This window comes from Perca fluviatilis, chromosome 2, assembly GCF_010015445.1.
Source record: "Perca fluviatilis chromosome 2, GENO_Pfluv_1.0, whole genome shotgun sequence".
Taxonomy (NCBI): domain Eukaryota; kingdom Metazoa; phylum Chordata; class Actinopteri; order Perciformes; family Percidae; genus Perca; species Perca fluviatilis.
The window spans coordinates 7917323-7932553 of record NC_053113.1 but is presented as its reverse complement, the minus strand read 5'-3'; the positions used below and the strand labels follow the sequence as shown (position 1 = coordinate 7932553).

The window sequence follows — 15231 nt, the reverse complement described above, 5'->3', positions numbered from 1 at the left end:
CGCAACGTTAGCCGAGATTTAGAAAATGGTGTTGTAACTGCAGAATGGGAGGTAACGCTGCACCTGTTTTAGCTACTTCATTAGCAATGTTAAATTAAGGCTAAAATGTATGAGTAGTTTCCCATGTAAAAAGTATAACACTCCGTAACGTTATGTTATAGCATTCATAACAATAAACCTCTTTTTCTTGCGTTTGCTGTCTTTTAACAGGGACAAACGGAGGTGGTCACTGAGGATGGGAAAGCAAATGACAAGCAGGGAGATTCTCTAAAAAGAAACGTTTATCTTTATTATAACATTTATCTACTGTACAAAAGTATATTCAACATGAAGCGGCAATCAGACTCTGCTGCCAATGATGGTGTTGCTTCCAGACTGCAGACAGAAGGAGAAAGCTTAATACTCCAGTAGTTAGCCAACCTATCCTGGTAAGATGAGAATTGTATCACAAGTATATTTAAGCTTTCTCTTACATGAAGGTACTTCATGTAACTGTGTAGTGGTGTAGTTTCTTCATCATGGTCTTAATCGACAACTGCTGACCATTTAACACACTTACACCTACCTTTAGAAATGGCTTAAATCTTAATTTGAAAGTTCTGTTCTGTAGCTAGATGGCTTAGCTTGCTAATGTTAGTTTTATGCTAACTAAACCGACTACTAGATCTTATTTAGAATCTTCTGTTTCCGGATGTTGACAGTTAGCAGTTCAGCAAGCAAGAAAGTTGAAGAAGAAGTGAACTGCGAAAACGGGAACGCCCATTTGTGGCTGCAGTTGGAAGATATTGGATGAAGCCGCTAAACAGGATGTGAACTCATATCTCGTGTAGGCTTTCACATATCAAAACCAATCTCAATTCCTGGACTCATAACCCTATAAGGAAAAGGCTCAAGAAAGTGACTTTTGACTACTATGGGGGCACTATAATCACAGCACGTAGGCTCATATATCAGCAACACAAGATATTGGTGTAATTTGGCCTCTAAGGACACTGTAACAAAGTAAATGAGCTGATATCTCAGCCATTCTTTATCCAATTGCCATCAAACATGCTGCAAGTGCTTGCTCATGCCATGGCCACCTCATTGCTGCTTGCAGCTATATTTCTGTTCAGATGTTTTACTTTCTCCGGATCTGATTTGACATGTGTTTATATTTAACATTAGGAAGAGGGACAACAGGTGAACATTAGCCTTTTTGGCACATTAACAGGGATGTTGATCAATGTACATTTACCCTGACAATTACTGAATGAAAGAAATCAAAAGTAAAACACACTCACACTTCCTCACACCAGGTTTCAACCTCTGCGGTCCACCATGGTCCACTCTCCAGGAAGAAATAGTCACAATCAACTTCATACACCTTCACTCAGATCCTCCATTAAACATAAACCAGAGTTAGTGGCAGAGTAAATGTTTTGTCCATCTGTCCATACCTGAGAGTTTCTAGTCTCCAGTTAGGATCCTTAAGTCCTGCTGACAGCTGCTTCACTCCTGAGTCTCCAGGATGATTGTATCTCAGGTCCAACTCCCTCAGGTGGGAGGAGTTGGAGCTCAGAGCTGAGACCAGAGAAATACAGCCTTTCTCTGTGATCAGACAGCCTGACAGACTACACACACACACACACACACACACACACACACACACAAACACACACACGTTAGACGCATTAGATAACAGGAACAACTGTCAGTGATGGAGAATAGTGTTCTGAAGTCCTGTAATAAACCCTAGGGTGATAATCTCCAGAGTCACGGACCCATTCAGTACAAAATTTCTGCCACATCTAATACAGAACCATGAAAAGGACAATAGAGACTTAAAATTTAACTTATTACTCATGTCCAGCTCTCTCAGACTAGATGATAAGAAGCTGAGAACTGAGGCCATTGTGTCCATTCAATAATTATTCTATGAAGAAAATAAGAGCTCATGAAACAGCTGAACACCAACCTGAGAGTTTCCAGTCTGCAGTGTGGACTCTTCAATCCAGCAGACACAAGCTCCACTCCTGAATCCTGCAGGTCGTTGTTACTCAGGTCCAGCTCTCTTAGACTAGAGGACTGGGAGCTGAGAACTGAGGACAGATCTTCACAGCTTCTCTCTGACAGATTACAGCCAATAAGTCTGAAATAAAAAGTCCATCCTATAATTAATATATGAAGAAAATGAGAGCTGATTGCCATCCTTTTCCAGACAGCTGAACACCAACCTGAGAGTTTCCAGTCTGCAGTGTGGACTCTTCAGTCCAGGAGACACCAGCTTCACTCCTGAATTCTTCAGGTTGTTGTAACTCAGGTCCAGCTCTCTCAGACTAGAGGACTGGGAGCTGAGAACTGTGGACAGGGGCTTCACAACTTCTCTCTGAGGGCTAGATTTACTAACACTGGCGCGTTTGCTTGCGTCCGTTTATGCAGGTTCGGTAATAGCCGCTATGCTTCCACATTTTGCGTAGTATTTATCAACCCTGACACCCATCAGGCAATCAGCGTCTTTCTCCCGCCCACTACACCGTAAATTGCGCGTAGCAAAGCGCTACTGGTGCTATGATATGGCTGAGTGCAGACTGCGATATTCCCACTGCTGATGCTAGGACTGTTTGAAATGATCCTGATGCCAATATTTGTAATGTAGCGAGGAGTTTAACAACTGCTGGAATGGGATGTGAACGCTGAGTGGGAGATTCAATTTCATCTTTGAGTACTTCCAGTAACTCTAATATTGCATGGCTGCTTGATCTGTAACGCTAAATGATGTTGTGTTCACTGACAAAGTGTGATTCTTCTGTTAAAAATATTTTCAGCCCCGCCTATGTCTTCGTCTTGCTCAAATTACTGTTGCCATTTCACCAGCGGCATAAAGGTCTACGAGGAAACTCGATTGCGGCTGGTTTAAAGAGGCGGAGAATTTCCCCCGCAGAATAGAGGCGCGCTCTTAATGACAGTCTTTGTAAATACCACGGAATATATAATTAGGTGCACTTTGCGCTTATCCTCCCACCTTTTTGGGTGGAACTCCCACTTTCCCCACGACCCTCCCACGAACGCATATTGAAAGTGCAACTTGTCTCTTCTCGCTCATGTGGCAGACAATCTGCGATTTTACCTAAGTGCGCCCTGTTTGTAAATAGCCCGCATCGGTTACGTCCGTCATTGCGACCAATTAGCGCCTGGAAACAGGCGCAAACGGCTTGATAAATCTAGCCCTGAGAGTTCACAGCTACTTAACCTGAAGATAAATCAGCAATACATGAGAAAACAATAACAAGAAAACGATAGGAAGAAGAAAAACTATATTTAATCTGGAAAGTCTGTGCACCTACAGAGCTTTGTTGGAGGCTTTGACCACTGGCAGCAGTCTCAGAAGCGCCTTCTCTGAAGCAGAGTATTTCTTCAGGTCAAACATGTCCATATCTTTCTCTGATGACAGCAAGATGAAGACCAGAGCTGACCAGTGAGCAGGAGACAATTTATTTGTGGAGAGACTTCCTGATCTCAGGGACTGTTGGATCTCCTTCACTAGAGAACCATCATTCAGTTCATTCAGACAGTGGAACAGATTGATTCTTCTCTCTGGAGACACATTTTCTCTGATCTTCTTCTTGATGTACTTGACTGTTTTCTTGTTTGTCTCTAACATACTTTCTGTCTGTGTCAGCAGACCTCGTAGGAGAGTCTGATTGGTCTCCAGTGAAAGACCCAGGAGAAAGCGGAGGAACAAGTCCAGGTGTCCATTTGGACTCTGTAAGGCCTTGGCAACAGCTCTCTGGTAGAACTGTGCTGATTTGTCTATGAAAACTTTAGACAACCAGGTGGTTTTCCGTTTCTCCAATAGCAGATTGACTCCAGAGTTGGTGAATGTAAGATGGACATGAAGAGCAGCCAGAAACTCCTGGACACTCAGATGGACGAAGCAGAACACATTTTCCTGGTACAGTCCCCTCTCCTCTTTAAAGATCTGTGTGAACACTCCTGAGTACATTGAGGCTGCTCTGATGTCAATGCCACACTCTGTCAGGTCTGATTCATAGAAGATCAGGTGGCCTTTCTGCAGCTGCTCAAAAGCCAGCTTTCCCAGAGACTGGATCATCTTCCTGGTGTCTGGACTCCAATGTGGATCCTTCTCGGCTCCTCCATCATACTTGACATTCTTCCGTTTGGACTGAACTACCAGGAAGTGGATGTACATCTCAGTCAGGGTCTTGGGCAGCTCTCCTCCCTCTCTGGTCTTCGACATGTCATCCAGAACTGTAGCAGTGATCCAGCAGAAGATTGGGATGTGACACATGATGTAGAGGCTTCGTGATGACTTGATGTGGGAGATGATTCTGCTGCAGGTCGTGTGGTTATCCAGAGGCGAGCAGAGGGAAGCAGATTCCCCCTGATGAGGTTTGTCAGCAGCACACCCACTGAGGTGGACTCAGTAACATCAGTCAGGATCTCAGTGTTGAGGAAGTCCAGAGGAAGTTGACACTCATCCAGACCGTCAAAGATGAACACAACCTGGAACTCTTCAAACCTGCAGATTCCTGCTTCTTTGGTTTCACTAAAGAAGCGATGAACAAGTTCCACCAAGCTGAACACTTTCTCTTTCAGCACATTCAGCTCTCTGAAAGTGAATGTAAATGTGAACTGGATGTCCTGGTTGGCTTTGTCTTCAGCCCAGTCCAGAGTGAACTTCTGTGTTAAGATTGTTTTCCCGATGCCAGCCACTCCGTTTGTCATCACTGTTCTGATTGGTTCTTCTCTTCCAGGTGGGGTTTTAAATATGTCTTCATATCTGATTGTTGTTTCTGGTCTGTCTGGTTTCCAGGATGCTGTTTCAATCTGTCTGACCTCATGGTCATCATTGACCGCTGCAGTCCCTCCGTCTGTGAGGTAGATCTCTGTGAACATCTTATTCAGAAGGGATGGGTTTCCAGCTTTAGCAATCCCCTCAAACACACGCTGGAACTTTTTTTGTGACTTTGATTTGACTTTTTGCTGGCATGAAGCAAGAATCTCTGAAAACATAAAACAATGAAATCAGTGAGGTGTTCTTGCAGTTAATGTCTGTGCACATTTCTGTTTTCATGAAATATATTTAAGAGATTAATTTATTTAAAATGACTTATTATTCCTCAACAATAACTGTTGTGTTGTGTGTCCAAGTCATGCATCCCTGAACTCTGGTCTCCAAAGAAATCAGAAGGTGTATGACTTAATTACAGAGGGATGGGAATTAATATTGTCAAAGCTGTTTCTCACAGTGATATCAGTGTGTACATTTGTCAACCAGAAGAGCCAACAAAAACTGCATTGACTGATTTTGTTTCATCAACTGTGGTGGTTGGTGGTAGAGTTTTGCTTTGGTAGCTTGTTCTGTTGTTGTAAGCACAATCTATCTATCTATCTATCTATCTATCTATCTGGAGATAAGAGGGAGACATTGTCTACAGAACTGTTTGTTGAAGACATTGTGATATTCATAATACTATGACTTACCTGCAGGTTCTGAGATGGTATTTGATAAATTCTTGACTAACTCATTCTGATCCATCTTCACTAAAACTATTCTGGTCACTTTAATAGTGTGTATACTGTAGGTCGATAACATCTGGTCCACTGTCGTCACCCTGTTTACATTCTCCAGTTTGCTCTTTGGGATTGCTGGGAAGTCTTCAAGGGCCCCTTTCTGCTGCAGGTACCATTGGAATGTTTTAACGACAAGCCGGCGTGATGTTGAAACCTGCCTTCAAAGGGGGGTGTTTTTAAAATGCCCATTCAAACACACAATGGTCCACAAGGGCTCACCCACGATCCAATGGGTGGTAAAGCACCCTACTATGTTTCCTGTGGCGGTTCCCGGGAATTTAGCACACGCTATACCGCGTTCCACCAGCAGATGCCGGCAAAGCGCCATCGTCCGAACCGTTAAAGTCCTCAGCTCCCAAATCTTGTAAAGTTCTTAAGACGACTTCTTGAGGTGTCTCCATCTTTGGTCCCTGCAACGATCCAAAAGAAACCAAAAAAAAACAGCAAAGAAACATAGTCACCTCATATACCTCTGTTACCTTCACTTTCTACATCTTTTTTTTAGCTCCCCCCGAAGATGTTGTTGTTTTTTAAGCTTCTCATATTCATTCTTCAATTCAAATTGTATTTATAGTGTCAAATCATAACAGAAATTATCTCAGGTCACTTTACAGGTAAAGTCTAGACCCAACAATTTCCCCCGAGAAGCATTTAGTGTGACAGTGGCGAGTTCAGTGTCATGGCTACAGAGTAGCTAAGTAACTTATACTCTGAGTTGGACCCAAATGCAGAGACTGGCAGGTAGTGTAGGTTTGTTAGAGGATTTAATAATAAATCACAGTTCATACCTAAACAAAAAGTGTCCTGGTACAGCAGGCAGAGTATAAGCAGGAACAGGCAGAATCCAAAAATAGGAATAAGCAAATAACAGGAACACCGGAACAAATTAAATAAAACAACCCTGAGAGGCGAGGGCCAGCCAGCTAGGCAGGGGTCCAAGGCTGCGGACAGCAGCGAAGGTGGAACCCATCGAAGACTCTCAGGAGGTCGAGCTGGACGGCGAAGGTGAAGACCATCTGGAGGTCGAGCAGGAAGTCAAAGACTCTTGGACGGCTGTCGACGAAGGCAATACCCCTCTGGAGGCCGTCGGCGAAGGCAGAACCCTTCTGGGGGCCGGGCAGGCGACGGGTCAGCTGGGCCAGTGTCTGCCAACAAGGTAACAAGAACAGGAGTTGGCCGGAACACCGACAAAACACGGGGAGCAGGAGTCTGTCAGACCACGGACAAAGGCAAAGTCTCAGGGGGGCAGGACTGCGTAGTGCAGACTGCTTTGCTCTTGCGAGTCATCAAATCGAGACCAAATCGGCGCCCTTGCGATTAGGGAAATCGCGTTTTAACATATCGCGATATTATCGCAAATGCAATTAATCGTTCAGCCCTAGTCAGGAACACTGGTCAGTTCGGAAACACTGGTCACACTGGTCAGCTCAGGCTCAGATACACTGGTCAGCTCAGGCACACAGGTCAGCTCAGGCTCAAGCACACTGGTCAGCTCAGGTACACTGGTCAGTTCAGGCACAGGCACACGGGTCAGCTCAGGCACACTCTTCAGCTCAGGCACACTCTTCAGCTCAGGCTCAGGTACACTGGTCAGCTCAGGCACACAGGTCAGCTCAGGCTCAGGAACACAGGTCAGCTCAGGCACACGGGTCAGCTCAGGCTCAGGAACACAGGTCAGATTGGGGACAAGCTCGCTGGACAGCATGGGCTCGGGGCCGCTGGACAGCATGTGGTTCGGTCCACTGGACAACACGTGGTTCGGTCCAGTGGACAACACAGGCTCTGGGCTGAAGAGAGGCTGAAGCAGGGCATGGCGTTGGGAGCCATTTTGTCCTTTTCTTTGTCTTTGGCCTCCACAGGTCCCAGGGAATATGGCCAGGCGGGTCCCGACTCTTTGTCGTTAGGGGCGTTAGCTGGCCATGTAACAGTCGGACATACTGATAAAAGTTCCTGGGAAGGAGGCAAGGAGGCACACCGGGTCAAAAACAGAGACCCTGTAGCGAGCAATCTAGCAGGCCGAGAAGCAGGCAGGCTAGTCGGTGCTAGCTGGCTCGGAATCCATTTTTCTGGTCAGGACATTCTGTCATGGCTACAGAGAATGAGTTGGACCCAAATGCAGAGACTGGCAGGAAGTGTAGGTTTGTCAGAGGATTTAATAATAAATCACAGCTCATACCGACCCGTCAGACACCGCCTACCGAGAGCCTGGGTCTGTCCGAGGTTTCTTCCCAAGAGGGAGTTTTTCCTTGCCACTGTCGCACTGCTTGCTCTTGAGGGAATTAGTGTAATTGTTGGAATTGTTGGGGCTTTGTAAATTATAGAGTGTGGTCTAGACCAACTCTATCTGTAAAGTGTCTCAAGATAACTCTTGTTATGATTTGATACTATAAATAAAATTGAATTGAAGTCAACTGCCAAATAAATAATGTAAAAACATGGACACATAACTGCTGCACGACACACTTAGCTGGAATAGTGTTTTGTGGCTCGTGTGCTCCTTTCTGCTTGTTTTCCATTCCATATTCCAATTGAATTGAATACCCAAACAAAAGTGTCCAAGTACAGCAGGCAGAGTATAAGCAGGAACAGGCAGAATCCAAAAACTGGAACAGGCAGAATCCAAAAACGGTAATAAGCAAATATTAGTAAGTAATAAGGAAAATCGAGAACAAAAGGGGTAGATGACAAACAAACTCCAACACAGAAACCCATGCACAGTGAAACAATGACCTGACAGCAGACAAGGGAAAGCCAGAGACTAAATACACCGGATAACGAGGACTAACAAGGGACAGGTGAAACAAGGCTGGGAAACATGTGAAACGCATTAGGAAAATCACAAGGGAGGGAAAACACAGGAAGTAAATAAGACAAGACAAGACAGAAACCAAGACCGTCAAAATAAAACAGGAAACAGAACATACAGACACACAGGAAAACAAGACAGGAACTAAAACTAGACAAGACAAGGGAGGAAACAATAGGCTCATTCGAGATGAGCCAGATCTGCGCAATCGACATCGGTGCGATCACCGCTTTATGCCGCATGATTTGTGTCCGATTTGATCCCGACTTGGTCTCACGTCATGCCCACGTAGCAACGAAAATCTCACGAGACCAAGGCAGCTGTAGTTCTGAGACGCAGGCAGCGCAATTGCTTTTCACCAACTGCAAGAGCCAGGCGGACGAGGCGGACCTAACATGCATCGGGAAACGCCGGTCTCTCAGCTGATCAAACAGCTGATTTGGTCAGAATCAACTCAACATGATGACGCTTTTTATATAAACTTTTATTGATTTTGAATAGGAAGGATTTTAACTGCGATTTGTCTGATTTAAAAGCTTATTGTGTACAGAACACATGTTGTGTGGCTGATAGTTATGTTTAGAAGTCAGAGAGACTAAATCTGTTCAGATTACGGATCATCTACAGTCTGTTGGTAATTAAAATCAGCAACAGATCGCATGTAGCATTTTGACAGCCACTCTGTAATTATAAAACAACTGGAGACTGTTTAGGAGCTGATATATGGGTCTGATAAAAGTTTATTAAATCGGAATCGGACCATAGTGTTTCGGTCACTTTCCTGTTCAGCCTAAAGGCTGCTGGAAACAGCTGGAAAACTGTCCGGAACTTGAGAGCGGACTTTGTCAGCCGCTGCGCCGCCTGCTCTCGTCTAACTTTACAGGCGACGCAGTTCATCTCGAACGTATGGAGGAAATATTTATTAATAATTCAAATTGAAAGTCCAACGAGAAATTGAAAGTCCAAAGGGAAAACAAAGCGAGATCAAATTAAAAATATTATTATTATTTTTTAAATTTTCCATTTGGCTTTTGCTTTGAATTTCAATTTAACATTGGATTTTAATTATCATTTAATATTTGGCTTTGAATTTCCATTTAACATTGCCTTTTCGTTTGGACTTGACACATGTCAATGTAAATGAGAAGGCGTGGCCCAAAGGCTGGTGGGAGGGTCTGAAACGAAAGGTGCAGAGGCACCTTGTGCGCAGCAGGGTGAGCAGACTGTTGAGGAGCACACTGTTAAGCATCTGTCTGCAGATTCACCACTAGGCTGGGTCTTGTTTCACATGATAGAAAATGATGATGTAGGCTAAACACAAATGACATTTAATGCAACAACCGGCAGTTTTCATGTAGTTACTATAATTGGGCCTGTGTTAGTGAGGATTAGATTAGGACTGTATTTAAAGCTGATTCTGGTTCCCAACCTCGCCCCAGGTGTGTCTGTTTAAAACATGACCTCACAGGGCAGATCTACCGGGTGGCATAGGTGGCAACTGCCACCCTAAAAGAAAGCCTTGTTACCCCCTGCTGCCACCCCAGTTGGCAGCAACGAATTACGGTAAATAAAGCCAGCCAATTTGCCAATTTACGAGCGGTGTCTCCAATGTCCCGACCACACTGAATGCAGCATAAGATGACGCCAGAGCGGAGAGAAGCTTGCTTGCTTTGGAAAACTGAGTGGCGCTGCTTAGGAGCCAGGAGTCACGATGAATGGAGACACAGGAGGAAAGAGGTCAAAACGGATTAACATCCATCAAGAAATGAAATTATAACGAAAGCACAGTGCTAGCATAGTTGCGATGCTGATTTTGAGATGATAAAAATCAGGTTGAAGAACGTTATTTCGCCAACTATACAATGTTACTTAGGGTCTGACGTTTGTTCTGTGTAAAGTAGGCTACAAAAGCTAATATTGATTCAACGTCTGTCAAGGAAAACATCGTTACTTTGAATCTTACAGAAATGAAGAGGAAAGGTAGCATATTCAGTTTTTGTCTCCAAAGAGAAAGGCGAGAGAAATAGAAAATGAACAAGTGAGCAAGGTAGATGGAGAAGATGTGGTGGAAGGAGAGAGAAAATAAGTGGAAGGAGAGAGAGAAGAGGTGGAAGAAGAGAGAGAAAAGAAGTGGAAGGAGAGAGAAAAGGGCAACAGAAACGTGACAGAGACAGAATACAAGGCCAAGGCGACCAGGGACAGGAGGAGCTGGGAGAACACCACAGCGGTGAAGATATGGAGGGAGAGCATCACCGAGATGAGGAAGGAGAAAGCGAGAGACAAGAGAAGGTGCAGGGCTCAGACAGTGAAAGGGAAAGCAGAGTGCCTGGGCCATCACCAACCATCTCCAGTCAAGCTGGTCCACACGGTATGGAAATTGTTGATGCATAGTATACTAAGTTAGATATGAATAAGAACAACAAATGACAAAGCTGAAATATGAATAATTAGGGAAAGTTGTCAGTGTGAAAGTTTGATGAGATGGGGAGATGAGTTTTTATATTTTGTGTAGAATGTATTTTAGATCTAATGCTCAGATTAAATATAAAAAATTAAAAATATATATAAATAAAACAAAAAATAAACAAATGAACCTAAAAATACTCTCCCAGGCTAAAATGTTAGTGTGTGTTAACACAGTCTGATGGTTAGAACTAATGACAATGACAGTTCCTAACTTGTACAAATGCTGCCTGCAACGCTTCCTCTCTGACCCAGTCCTAAACAGTTTGCTTCCCCTCTCACACTGACACATCTGCCAGTCACCTTAATGCCTTTCCTGTGATAATGCCCCTTACTTCTATCATACTTCTATATCTCCTATTAAGTGAGATCACATTGTACGGTCACTTATTCCTAATATGAACTGTTTCAAATGAAACCTCAAATGCAGGACACTGATTGCATGAGATGAAGTTTGTCTGTATAAGTTGGTAAATGGCAGCCTGTGCCCTTTTGTAGTGTGTACAAACTATTTCTCATTAAACTGTGATAACTGATTAAATTCAGTAAATATACGTCTGACATATGTTGCCACCCCTCAAAAATTCCTGCCCCCTTCTCGCCACCCCAGAAATATTTTTCTAGATCCGCCCCTGACGACTCAGACAACTTCTCTCTTTTTGATGTTTTATTTAATTGAGCAACTGTAGAAGCATGGGTGTGGATAGCTCTGCTTACGTGTGTTTGTGTGGGGTCAGATTTCGAGGACGCACATAAACACACACACACACAATCTCAACTAGATAGTCATCGTCCGAACTGTGACCTCTCCTTTTTCTTTCTCTCACTTTTTTCTCCGTGTGGTGCGTGCGGTGTGAGGTGCGTGTCCGCGCTATTCTCCAACATGTAGCCTACTCACAACAATAACTCCTGATTGACGGCCTTTTGTACAGCCCTTGTAGGCTACTTTTTCAGACTTCCAGCTGTCAGCGGTGTCTGTGAGCATCACTGGCCGGCAGCAGGGAGGCGATCCCGGCCGCCACCAGCTGGCTGTCCCGTCAGACTGAAGCTTCTGACAACATCGGAGAAAATGTGCAGTTGGCCATCAACGTTTGTAAAACTGCCCGTATTCAAACTCTACACAGTTATTTATCGCATAAAAAAGTCTCAATAGTGAATTTATTGGTGGAATAGCAGATGGAACTTATACAAAAGCAATCAATTTTATAATCTAGATCGGGAGTTTGCCATATTAGCAGCAGCAAACAACAATCATCATTTTCTATTATGTGAAACAAGACCCAGCCTAGTGGTGAAGCTGCAGACAGATGCTTAACAGTGTGCTCCTCAGCAGTAAGCTCCCCCTGCTGCTCATAAGGTGCCTCTGCACCCCTTTCGTTTCAGACCCTCCCACCAGCCTTTGGGCCACGCCTCCTCATTTACATTGACATGTGTCAAGTCCAAACAAAAAGGCAATGTTAAATGGAAATTCAAAAGCCAAATATTAAATGATAATTAAAATCCAATGTTAAATTGAAATTCAAAAGCCAAATATTAAAATTAAATTAAAATCCAAATATTAAATGAAACTTAAAATCCAATGTTAAATTGAAATTCAAAAGCCAAATATTAAATGAAAATTAAAATCCAATGTTATATTGAAATTCAAAAGCCAAATATTAAAATTAAATTAAAATCCAAATATTAAATGAAAATTAAAATCCAATGTTAAATTGAAATTCAAAAGCCAAATATTAAATGAAAATTAAAATCCAATGTTAAATTGAAATTCAAAAGCCAAATATTAAATGAAAATTAAAAGCCAATGATAAATTGAAATTCAAAGCCAAATATTAAATTAAAAGCCAAAGCAAATGGAAAATTTTAAAATAATAATAATATTTTTCATTTGATCTCGTTTTGTTTTCCCTTTGGACCTTCAATTTCTCTTTGGACTTTCAATTTGAATTATGAATAAATATTTCCTCCATATGAATGAGCCTACGGGCTACAACAGAAAACACCACAATAACAGGGAAACAAGAACAGAACCTCAAAACCAACAGAAACTCAAACCCAAAACCATGACATTCAGTCTGGATCTCGAGGTCCTACAGGATCTTGGATGTACTGTGTAAGATAAAACTTACTATGTGAATGTGCCATAGTCTTTTTATATGACGGCCTGAATTGAGAATGATTGGCTGGTTGTTTACTCCGGAAGGCTAATTATGTACAAATAAAATGGAATGAGTTTAAAAGAATCTGCTAAACAGGTTGTGCTTTTTTATTTAGTTTTTTGTTTTGTTTGCCCAACCCTGTTTATGACAAACTTATTTACTGAAGTTGAATCACACAGATGCAGGACCTATTTACTTTGCTTCCCCATGAAAAGCCATGTTTCAGACTTTTACTATTTTAACCCTTGACCTTTAATGTACATTTTACATATGAGAAATATACTGTAGGCATGCAGTTAATATTTTATCTAATTTATCGTTTATTCTATCTATGATATTTATCTACTATTTGCATAAACTGAAGGAAGCAGCATACTCAAACAAGGGTGCACAGTATAGCACATATAGATATTCAAATGAAGACTACACCAATTTTATCACACAAGGTAAAGTGGTAGCTACACAGTATCTGATTGTGTATTAGCAATGCTCCAAAAACTACAGAAATCTGTTACAGTGTATGTATAGGAAGACATGAGAACACATCAGGTTTCCATCTTTTGTTGTTTCTTCTGCTGTAGTTACAGAATGATGCCACCAGGTGGAGACACTACATCAGGAATATATCAGCTGTAGTTACAGACTGACACCACCAGGTGGAGACACTACATCAGGAATATATCAGCTGTAGTTACAGACTGACGCCACCAGGTGGAGACACTACATCAGGAATATATCAGCTGTAGTTACAGACTGACGCCACCAGGTGGAGACACTACATCAGGAATATATCAGCTGTAGTTACAGACTGACACCACCAGGTGGAGACACTACATCAGGAATATACAGTGGTGCTCATAAGTTTACACACCCATGCTACAGTTGACTAAAGAGAGGAATACAAAAATCATCTTTTGGACATTGAGCTTAATGCCTTAACTAAAATCGTACATAAATAAATGTTCTTCCTTAAAATACAGGGGGCATAAGTCAGTACACCCCTATGTTAAATTCCTATATAGGCAGGCAGATGTTTATTTTTAAAGGTCAGTTATTTCATGGATCCAGGATACTATGCATCCTGATAAAGTTCCCTTTGGAATTAAAATAGACCCACATCATCACATACCCTTCACCATACCTAGAGATTGGCATGGGGTACTTTCCATAAGATCATCTCTTAACTCAAATCAAACCAGCTATTAGGCTAACTGAAATAAAACCATGCCATGACGCTGATCAGTTGCCCAATAACGTTATATCACAGCTTGTTTTCACCATTGCAACAAAGTGTTGCCTGCTGAGTCCTAATCCTCGTTCGTCTGTGACCTTCCCCTACACATCTCTAAGAGCCCTGACAGACCCTAAATCACACTGAACTCTTCTTTCTCATTCAAAGCAACACTTTACCTGGACATCTTGTTTATCAACTTTAAACAGTCACACGTTCACCATCAACTCAACCGTTTCTCCATAAACAACAATCAATGACATCATCTCAACCAATCATAGCTCCACTTACTGAACTTTCAGCCATCAGCGTGGGTCTCTTCTGTCCTCAGCAGGTCTGCGTAGAAAAGGAGCTTCAACTTCATCAGACGAAGTGAAGCGACCCTCCTTATCCCTCAGTCAGAGAGTGTTTCTGTGTTTGAGTGTGTTTCTCTGAGTGTGGCCACACCTCACTATGAAATATGCAGTCTGACTGGTTGTACTATATGACTATATATACTGTATATTTTAACCTGTACTGATGTCTTGCTATTTCCTGTTGCTCTGGTCTAAAATCATCTGGCCAAAGGATTACAGTTTAAAATTAGCCGATTGGATAACACTGGCACATTTACAGAACTGTTAATTAATGTGTGTTGTCCTTTAAGAAATAAAGAATGAGAATAAATAAGAATTTACCTGTTGTATATCTCTTCTCTGTACAAACTTTCTTCTTTCTATTTGTGTTTGACTGGTGTGTGAATACATAAGCAATACTGTTTTTTTTAGCCTGAACCATGGCTGACTGCTGACTATTCAGCTGCCTAAATATTCAATAGGCTACAAAGTTAACAATGGGACAATTTGACAGAATGGGTAACTATCACAGTTTCACACTTACAGTATGCTGTCATTGTCAGATGTCTTTACATTTTGACTGTCTTGGTCTTTTTATAAAGACTTTTAGGGGGTACATGGCTTAAAGAAACTGTTCATAGGGGGTAGATTATTGAAAAA

General features: G+C 42.4%; 1 pseudogene; it reads right to left on the bottom strand.

The window, feature by feature from the left end:
• Positions 1 to 3142: 3142 nt before the first annotated feature.
• On the bottom strand, positions 3143 to 14666 carry LOC120543759 (annotated as a pseudogene).
• Positions 14667 to 15231: the final 565 nt, after the last annotated feature.